Source organism: Hibiscus syriacus, unplaced genomic scaffold, assembly GCF_006381635.1.
Source record: "Hibiscus syriacus cultivar Baekdansim isolate YM2019G1 unplaced genomic scaffold, ASM638163v2 tig00008610_pilon, whole genome shotgun sequence".
Classification (NCBI taxonomy): Eukaryota; Viridiplantae; Streptophyta; class Magnoliopsida; order Malvales; family Malvaceae; genus Hibiscus; species Hibiscus syriacus.
Genome location: NW_024062168.1, coordinates 48,843 through 58,691, shown reverse-complemented (window position 1 = coordinate 58,691; position 9,849 = coordinate 48,843).

Sequence of the window (9,849 nt, the reverse complement as noted above, 5' to 3'; positions counted from 1 at the left end):
TCTTACTCACTTCCCATGCCTTTCAAAGATTTTAGGAGAAATATTTGCGAGTAATTTTTCCTCAAGTATTCTTTAGAGTCATAATCATGAGTAATGTCATAGAATATATTCTCTTTAAACGTGTGTAATAAATGTAAGACCATAAGAAATTAATTGATAGCTATTTGTGATTCATAAAATTGAATATAAAAGAATGATAATGATATGTAGGAAATTTCCTTTATTAATATAAGTCTAGAATCAGTCACTATTGAACCCTAAGAGATTAGAAAATATAAAAAGATAAGCAGTAGGTGCTCCAGAAATCAAGTATGTAAACTTCTCTGATGCTTTACCCAAGAACCTTCTTGAACATTGCTTCTGCCTAGTAGAGCTTGAATTCTTCTAAGTCATATGAAAGCATGTGAGTTTCCTAATTCAGTACTAAAATTTCATAGAGATTCTCCCAAACAAAGTCATGGCTAAGTTGTCCTTGCGGGTTTTTAACTTGCCCATCATTTGGTTCAGATATGGCCTTTACGAGATCCTTCTTTTTAGTCAAAGAGCTTTTTGGGTTTTTGTCTTTAACCTTTTTTTAGTCCCAAGGCCTATCGGGTTTTCACCTTTGATTTTTTTTTTTTTTTGGAGTCATAGAGCCCTTTTGGATTTTCATCTTTGACATTTTTCTTTTTTGAGACCAAGGGGTTAATCTCATCACAATGTCTTTTGGCTCGATAACTATAATAGAACAAACTCCGAATTACCAGGTGACCCAATAATGTCATGATTTGAATGAAAACTCACTCATGAAGTTAAAACTTTTAACTTGGAAGATGGTTGGAGCAAACAACTACCTCCTTAGCTACTCAGCCTGTCGCTACAGTGGAGTGCCCCAAGTCTTCTTTTCCACTTTTTTGTTTGTTAGTCACCTGGCCTTTTCAGATTTTCACCTTTGTCTGAGTTTAAATTTTAGATTTTCACTTTTTTGTTTTTCCATCTTGGACGTCCGTCTTCGTCCATAATACATTTTAACTAGGTCTAAATTTACATAGGTTAGGTAATTCATTGTCATTCATTTTAGTCAAGATCAAAGCTCCACTAAAGAAAGCTTTTTTTACAATACGTATTCCTTACCAATTTGACATCCATTTTCCTTGAAAGTCTCTCTGTATTGGGAGGATTTTTTAGTACCAAATCACCCTCACAAAATTGTGTCGAACAAATTTTCTTATCATGTGCTCGAATCATTAATTTTTAGTACATTTTTCCATGACATATTATCTTTAGTCTTTTCTCTTCTATTAAATTCAATTGATCGTACCTTGCATGAACCTATTCAGTTTATTCTAACTTTAATTTCATTAGGACTAAAAGTGATGTAATCTCAACTTCTATTGGTAACACTGCTTCTATGTCGTAGACTTATGAATATGGTGTTGCTCATGTAGATGTGCGCATTGAGGTACGATATTCAAGTAAGGCAAAAGACAATTTTTCATGCCAATCTTTATAAGTGATTGCCATTTTTCTCAACAATTCTCTTAATGTTCTTATTGGCAGCTTCGACTGCCATATTCATCTTTTGGTAATAAGGTGCTGAGTTGTGCTACTTGATTTGGAAATGCTTACACATCTCTTTTATCATTGCATTATTCAAATTGAAAGCATTGTGTGAGATGTTCATTTCCGACAACCCATATCACTACAAGAAAATATACTTTTAATGACACACGAACGATGACACACGCTAATTTATGACTTGCAAAATAAGTGTGTCATAAAAAAATGTCATGTTTTTTAAAATCTGAATGATTTATGACTTACAATAATGTGTCATATTTAATAGTCATATTTAATAGTCATAATCCAAAAAATTTGCAAAAACACAGAGTACACTTTTAATTGTGTGTCATCTGTAAAAGTCGTATTTTAATTACCCCCATTATTTTCACCCTTTCCCGCTTCTTCCCCTCAATAACAAAGTTCATGCCGCACCAGGGGTATCGAAGAAGAGAACGTTCAAGAAGTTCAGTTTCAGAGGTGTCGATCTCGATGCTCTCTTGGATATGTCCACTGATGAACTCGTCAAGCTCTTTCATGCTTTGCTCGTCGAAGGTTACCTCTCGTTATTTTCTCTATTTGATTTTTTTCTTCTTCAATGGTTGTTTTGATTTTGAGATTTAGATTGTCGAAACGATTTTTAACAAGTGGGGGAGAGATTTTGGAAATCGCGTCATTTTTAATTATTCTCTTTTCAATTGAATTTTAATTAAAAACGATGCAATTTTAGAAAACCTCTCGTTTCGAAAAATTGGAAATTCCGTTACGGTAAAATAATAAGGTTCGAGGAGTCGCCACCAATCTTTGATTAGGGTGTGATTGGGCACCCAAAAACATTTTGTCATTTTAAATAAAAATTAATTTTAATTAAAACGACAAGTAGAGGTCTGCGTTATCAAAATCCAAGTTCGGGAGTCGGTTACGCGTGGGGAAGGATTAGCACCCCCACAACGCCCTAAATCGGTACCTAGTCGATTAATTAATTTCTTTGCAACGAATTTCACAAGTTCAGAGTTAGTTTGATTTATGATCCCTTAAAACAACAAAAATGCAAATTTGTAACATTCAAAAACAATGAAATAAGTTATATTAAAATTACCAAGCCATTAGAAAGATAAAGAACATTCAATTATTTAAATATATTGAGACCAGATCTTTAGGTCAGTTCTAACGACCTTTTCTCAACAAATTTAAATAGCCGAACATTTCTTTTTCTTTCACTGCCAAATTTTAAAGTGAAGAATCCATTTTTGGTGACAATGACGGGATACACTTGTAATTTAAAACCGTTAAGAATAACTTCCCTGTGAGTTAAGAAAAGCTATTCTGGCAGTTTTAAATTAAAAGGGTATTACCCTTAATCCGATTATGTAATAATGTCGAGTTATGCACGTGAGGATATCATACATATTATGCAATAGGATGTCATGTAAAATTAATTTATATAATGCCACATATTCGAATAAATATCAAAGTCTAAAATAAAACATGTGCATACACCTATGGCTATACATTTTACAAAGGAATTTTTAAAATCTTAATACTTGAAATTACTAACCTACCATATTCATATTTACATGCACATTATCATGAAATCATATATACAAGAAAGAACAACATAATGATTGAAATTAATAAGTAGATAAATCTAAGACTAAGATCACAGATTAAACAAAAGTTAAATCATAGAACACAAATAATCACATTCCAAGTGCTAAAATCGAAATGAACTCTACCTAACCATACATGCATACACATAAAAAACTTAAATATGGATTAAAACGTGATGAGCATTAATTTAAGATTGAAACATAAACAAGGTAGAGACAAGAACACACTACAAGCATGAGAATCGAAAACGAATAATAATATATACCTTGTGAAATTATCATTCGCCTTTTCAATTGCTTTCTTTCATTCCCGAATTACATTTGATTATATCGCTCATGAATACTCAACAAAATCGGGAATGGACACCCGAAAATTACTTCTTTCGAATGATAAAAAATGGGAGATGAAAGTCCCTTTACATACTGTTTTTTTTCGTTGAAACCCGAAAGCTTCCCCGTTCCAATTCTGTGTAGGATCTCCAGCAGCAACTAGACGTGTATGCCCTTCTCTCCAGCTCGAGTGAGTGGCCAGATTCTTCCCAAAGCAAGGGCTGGTCGTCCCAAAGCAAGGGCTGGTCGTCCCCTCTTTGAAATGGTTGCCTCCTTTCTCTTGTGAATTCTCTTAGCTCATTCTCCGAGAAAATCCCCCTATTTTCGTTAATAGCTGATTTAATATCTGCCCCCCCCCCACTTTTGTTGATGTGCTGTGCGTCTATATCATCCCCCCACATGCATCCCCCTCTTGAGTGAGTGGGTAAACCACTCACAAAACAAGGGCTGTTGGCATTGTGCAATTCCAGCTTCTCCAACGTGGTCTCCTCTTGTTTATTCATCATGGGCTTGTGAGTGGATGTTTCCTAGTGTAATTCCAGCTGGTTTGAATGAATTGTCAGCTGTCTATGTCTCCCAATGGTTTCAATAAGTTGTCCCAACGTGAGTCGGTTTCAAGGAAAAACAACGGTTTATTGAATGGAATTCGTAATTCCCGTATTGATTTTCCAGCCTGCACAGTCTTCATCTATCTGAGCATATCTCGAGTTACCAATATCGGATTGAAGCGATTCAAAGTGCGTTGGAAAGCTAAGAGATAATGGAATAATTGTTAAGAAGACTTAATCGTCCAAATATACTTGTAACACGTTCAAAATTGGCGATACATCTGAATGTCGTGATCTGTCCACTGGACAATTTTCAGCCTGCACTGTCTTCATTAATTTAGCCATATCTCGAGCTCCAAATATCGGATTGATACGGTTAAAAGTGAGTTGGAAAGATAAGAGATAATAGAATAATTGTTAAGAATACTTCAGAAACCGACGATGCTTGGAACATGTTCAAAATTGACAATCAATATGGATGACGTACACTGCCCACTGGACTGCTTCGAAGGTACCTCAATAGTCTTCGTATTTCTATCGCTTTGCTTTATCGATTGCTTTTTTTCAATTTATCTCTTGAATTCCAAACTGAAATAAATATGATTACAATCCAATTCAGCACCTAAAGCTTCTCGATTTCATATTAACCCAAATGCAAGCTTCCACGATTTATCACTTGAATCAGTTCGTCACCGAGCACAAAATCTCCAAATAAATTCTTGATCATCTTCAAGTGAATTTAAAATTGCCCGGACAAAACGGGTGTCTACAGCTGCCCCTCTTTGCCCATTCTCGTGCTAACAAGAATAGGGCAAAGACAAAAAGACCACGCGTTTTTGTCCAGTTCCATCTATGCTTTAAAACTTGATATGGGATCTGTTCCACTCCTCCCCCGGGGTGAGACTTGAAAAATCCTAGGAAAATATGTTCACTCCCTATTCCTTCAGGAAAAAAAACTCGAACAATCTTTTGCCTATGGGTTCGCTCCCTCTTTCTTCAGGAAGTATAGAACTCAAATAATCTTCTGTAATCGGGTCTGCTCCCTATTTCTTAAGAGAGTATAAGACCCACAGTCTTCATCAATCGCGTCTGTCCCCTATTTCTTCAGAGAGTATAAGACTCGAACAATCTTCAACGATCGCGTATGCCCCCTATTTCTTCAGAGAGTATAAGACTCGAATAATCTTCAACAATCGTGTATGCTCCCTATTCCTTCAGAGAGTATAAGACTTGAACAATCTTCAAACAATCGTGTCTGCTCCCTATTTCTTCAGAGAGTATAAGATTTGAACAATCTTTAATAATCGTGTCTACTCCCTATTTCTTCAGAGAGTATAAGATTCGAACAATCTTCAACCATCGGGTTCGCTCCCTCTTTTTTAGGGAGTATAGAACTCGAACTTCTTCTGCAAACGGGTTTGCTCCCTCTTTATTAGGGAGTATACAACTCAAAAATCTTCAAACGGATTTGTTCCCTCTTTCTCTAGGGAGTATAGAACTCGGACATCTTCTTCAAACGGGTTCGCTCCCTCTTTCTTCAGGAAGTATAGAACTCGAACAATCTTCAAACGGGTTCGCTCCCTCTCTTTAGGGAGTATGGAACTCGAACATCTTCTTCTTATGGGTTCACTCCCACTTTCTCTAGGGAGTATAGAACTCGGACATATTCTTCAAATGGGTTCGCTCCCTCTTTCTTCAGGGAGTATGGAACTAAAACATCTTCTTCTTACGGGTTTGCTCCCTCTTTCTCTAGGGAGTATATAACTCAAACAATCTTCAAACGGGTTCGCTCCCTCTCTTTAGGGAGTATAGAACTCGAACATATTCCTCAAACGGGTTCGCTCCCTCTTTCTCTAGGGAGTATAGAACTCGGACATCTTCTTCAAACAGGTTCGCTCCCTCTTTCTTCAGGAAGTATAGAACTTGGACATATTCTTCAAACGGGTTCGCTCCCTCTTTCTTCAGGAAGTATAGAACTCGAACATCTTTTTCAAACAAGTTCGCTCCATCTTTCTTCAGGAAGTATAGAACTCGAACAATCTTCAAACGGGTTCGCTCCCTCTTTCTCTAGGGAGTATAGAACTCGAACATCTTCAACTGGGTTCGCTCCCTCTTTCTTCAGGGAGTATAGAACTCAAAAATCTTCTTCTTACGGGTTCGCTCCTTCTCTCTTTAAAGAGTATAGAACTCGAACATCTTCAAACGGGTTCGCTCCTTCTTCCTTTAAGGAGTATGGAACTCGAACATCTTTTGAAAATGTGTATGCTCCCTATTCCTTCAGAGAGTATGAGACTCGAACAATCTTCGACAATCGTGTCTACTCCCTATTCTTTCAGAGAGTATGAGACTCGAATAATCTTCAACAATCGTGTCTGCTCCCTATTCTTTCAGAGAGTATAAGACTCGAACAAACTTCAACAATCGGGTTCGTTCCCTCTTTCTCTAGGGATTATGGAACTCGAATATCTTCTGCAAACGAGTTCGCTCTCTCTTTCTCTAGGGAGTATAGAACTCGAACAATTTTCAAACGGGTTCGCTCCCTCTTTCTCTAGGGAGTATGGAACTCAGACATCTCTTCAAACGGGTTCGCTCCCTCTCTCTCTAGGGAGTATGGAACTCAAATAATCTTCATTTGCTTCACCACTTTATTGTGAAGGCTTGAGTTTGATTTGCTTCAAAGGTCGAACCTTGAATCGGTTAATGACTCCTCGCGCGCGTTTCCTTTTAATCACTTGATCAGCTTCTTTGTACTCGAAAACTTTTTCTTTTCTCCTACATCTGATGGTCGGATGGTTTGTTCCAACACTCTTCTGAGAAGGCTTAAAATGGATCTGCTTCACTACTTTTGGTGAAGACTTAAGATGGTTTGCTTCACTACTCTCTGGTGAAGACTTATGATGGTTTGCTTCACTATTCTCCGGTGAAGGCTTCAGATTGATTGCTTCACTATTCTCCGGTGAAGGCTTCAGATGGACTTTTCTCCACTCTCCTGTGTGCAAGTCTTTCTTCATACGCGAAAATCTTCGTTTTTCTTCTACATCTGATGGTCTTCACTTCAAAGCAATGCTTTTTCTGTGGATTAGACCTCTCTATTTTTCAGGGTATGCCTCTTTAAACACTTTGCATTCGAGGTTTAAAATCTTCCTTTCGATCATTGGGATTTTAACATTCTGCATCTTCTCTTTGCGCCGGAAGATCTGTCAAAATCATGTATTTATGCAAGAAACACGAATGCAATTCAATGTATCAGTGTAATGCATTTTCTTTTATGCAAATGATGCTTTCATGAATGCATAAATGTCGATTTAATCTTCATTTGCCTTCAAAGTGGCGAACTCAGTCTTCTTCTTCTGGATCATTCTTTCTATAGTCTGCTTTATATACTCGTGGAGCAACTCATAGTTTTCAACTTGCATCTTTGAAGAGCCATCTGATCTTCTTTTATCTTCTTGTCATCTTTGTTTTCTGTATTCATTTTGGAGAAAGTGTTTTCTCTCTCGACTTCTTGCTATGGTCAAAAGCATGATTGTGTTGCCACATTTCTGCCATTGGCTCAATTATACTTTCAGAGTTGTTCTTCCAGGACTCTGACATTGATCAATACTCAGTTGATTTGCTTCACAAAGTAAGCTCTGCTAAAATTCACAGTCTCCCCCTGACACTTCAAGTTGCGAGACTCATTCTCAATAATTTCTTTGTCTGAATCTTTTCATCTCAACATGACGTGGGTTCGGTCGTGCCCCAACATTATCTTACACTGGTACGGGCCTTCAAAATGCCCCATCACCTCAAATTGTAAGGCTTATTCTTCATGCCTCCTTGGTCTGAATCTTTTCATCTCAGCATGACGTGGGTTCGGTCGTACCATAACATATCACAACTTGAATGTTCTCATTATGGTGTCGCTACACAGTAGCGTTGTCAAATAGTTTGAGGGCATTTTTTCGTGCTACTTAAGAAGTGATCAACCCTTCTAACACAATGTCTTTCATTTTCATTCGGGCTGAGATATGTGCCCCTTCTGAATGATGAGATAATCTTCTTCTTACTGGGTTACTGACAATGTCACAAAGAAATGTTGCCAGTTCTGTCTTTCATCTATTCTGATCTCTGGGACCTTCTACTTCAAGGTCGCGAAATGCTTCATGTTATGGCGCCGCTTATTCTTTTTCTCCAATAGAGGCACAATGAGCCTCACCCGCTTCAAGGACCTTTTACATTTGAATTGTCCTGTTTGAAAATGCTTTTCTCTTTCTCTTATTTTAGGGAGTAAAGAATGAAAGAATCTTATAAAACATTGTCCCTTAATTCAGACTCACAATCAAATCAAATCATAAACATGAATTCGCAGAATATCAAAAGAATCAATAGCTCTTTAATGTTTTCAGGGTTATAAATCTTTGACAAGTGTCAAAATTGAGGGGTTGGTTTTAGGTTGGCTTCCTATTTTCTGAGGCTTCGACCACCAAAATACCATCTCTTTCTTGATCGTTGTGACCATCACAACATGCCCTTCTTTCTTGGCTTGGTATTTTAATCGGATGCGGACAAAATGACGCAAATAGTATACTCCATTACTAGACTTTCCAGAACACTTCCATTTCAGTTCTCTGAAATCTTCCATTTGTTCAAGCTTCGTAGACTCCTCTAACCAAGGTAGTGCAGAAATATCGATCTAAAAAATGAAATTTCTGAGTGCTCGTGTGAAATTGACTATGACAGGTGTTCCTTAACTCCCTTAGTCCATTTTTATCGCAACTCCTTATTTAGATAAACTTGATTTAATTTGCCATTATCGGGCTAGCTGAAATCAGCTTTATTGTAATTTGCCTTTATCAGGCTAGCTGAAGGGTTCATCTCATCACAAAGTCTTTGACTTGACAATCACAGTGGAGCATACACCGAATTGCCAGGTACCCGATCAAGGTCATGGTTTGAGTATAATCTATTCATAAAGCCAGGGTTTTCGAGTTTCCTCTATAACCAATTGCCTTAGTGGAATAGCTCAGCTTTATTGTATACATGTATATTATATATTTTGATGAGAATGTGGATTCAATTTCTTAAGCTTGTCAAGAAGAACCTGTCATAGTCTAGGTGTTGTTGAATGTCAGAAAATCTCATCGTTAGAGTTCAATTTCCAAGCAACTGACCTAAACTAGATTCACCTACTCGACTATTTCATCCGTAAAGATCATAATCATCATCGAACGTCGTCAACAAAAATGGTCTAGTCAATTTTGTAATGTCATACGCAAAAGATGCCCCATGTTGTCCGCTCCTATGCATACCTGAATACCAAGCCTATGGTTCATTCCCTTATGATAGGAGAAGGCTATATCGGTTCCTGCAAGAAAAGGGTATGGTGTTCGATTGTATCTTCTGGGGGTAAGGTCAAGGTCCTTGTTTTATCGGGTTTCAATCTTGTCATTTTGTCAAAGATTTATAACTCTAATCATTAAAGAGCTTTTAATTCAATTGATATTCAAAGAATTTCAAGTTTAAAATTCGATTCAACGCTCACCATCCTTAAAGTAACATGAATTCATTTAAAATATCCTTACAAACAGAAAGATGAGAAAGTACAAAAAAAACATGTTCAAACAAGATGCCGCAAATGAAGAATGCGATTGTGGTGGAGCACAACCTTCACTTGTTCATCCAAAAGGCCCTACTTTCCCTAGAATAGCGGGTGCCCCGTTGGATTAGGGTTTCTACCCTCACTTACTCCCCATTTCTCGATCACTTCTCTTGTCAGGACTCCTTTGTCAACGAGCCTTTCTATCTCTTCCATCAATGGTATACACTTATCAGTGTGATGG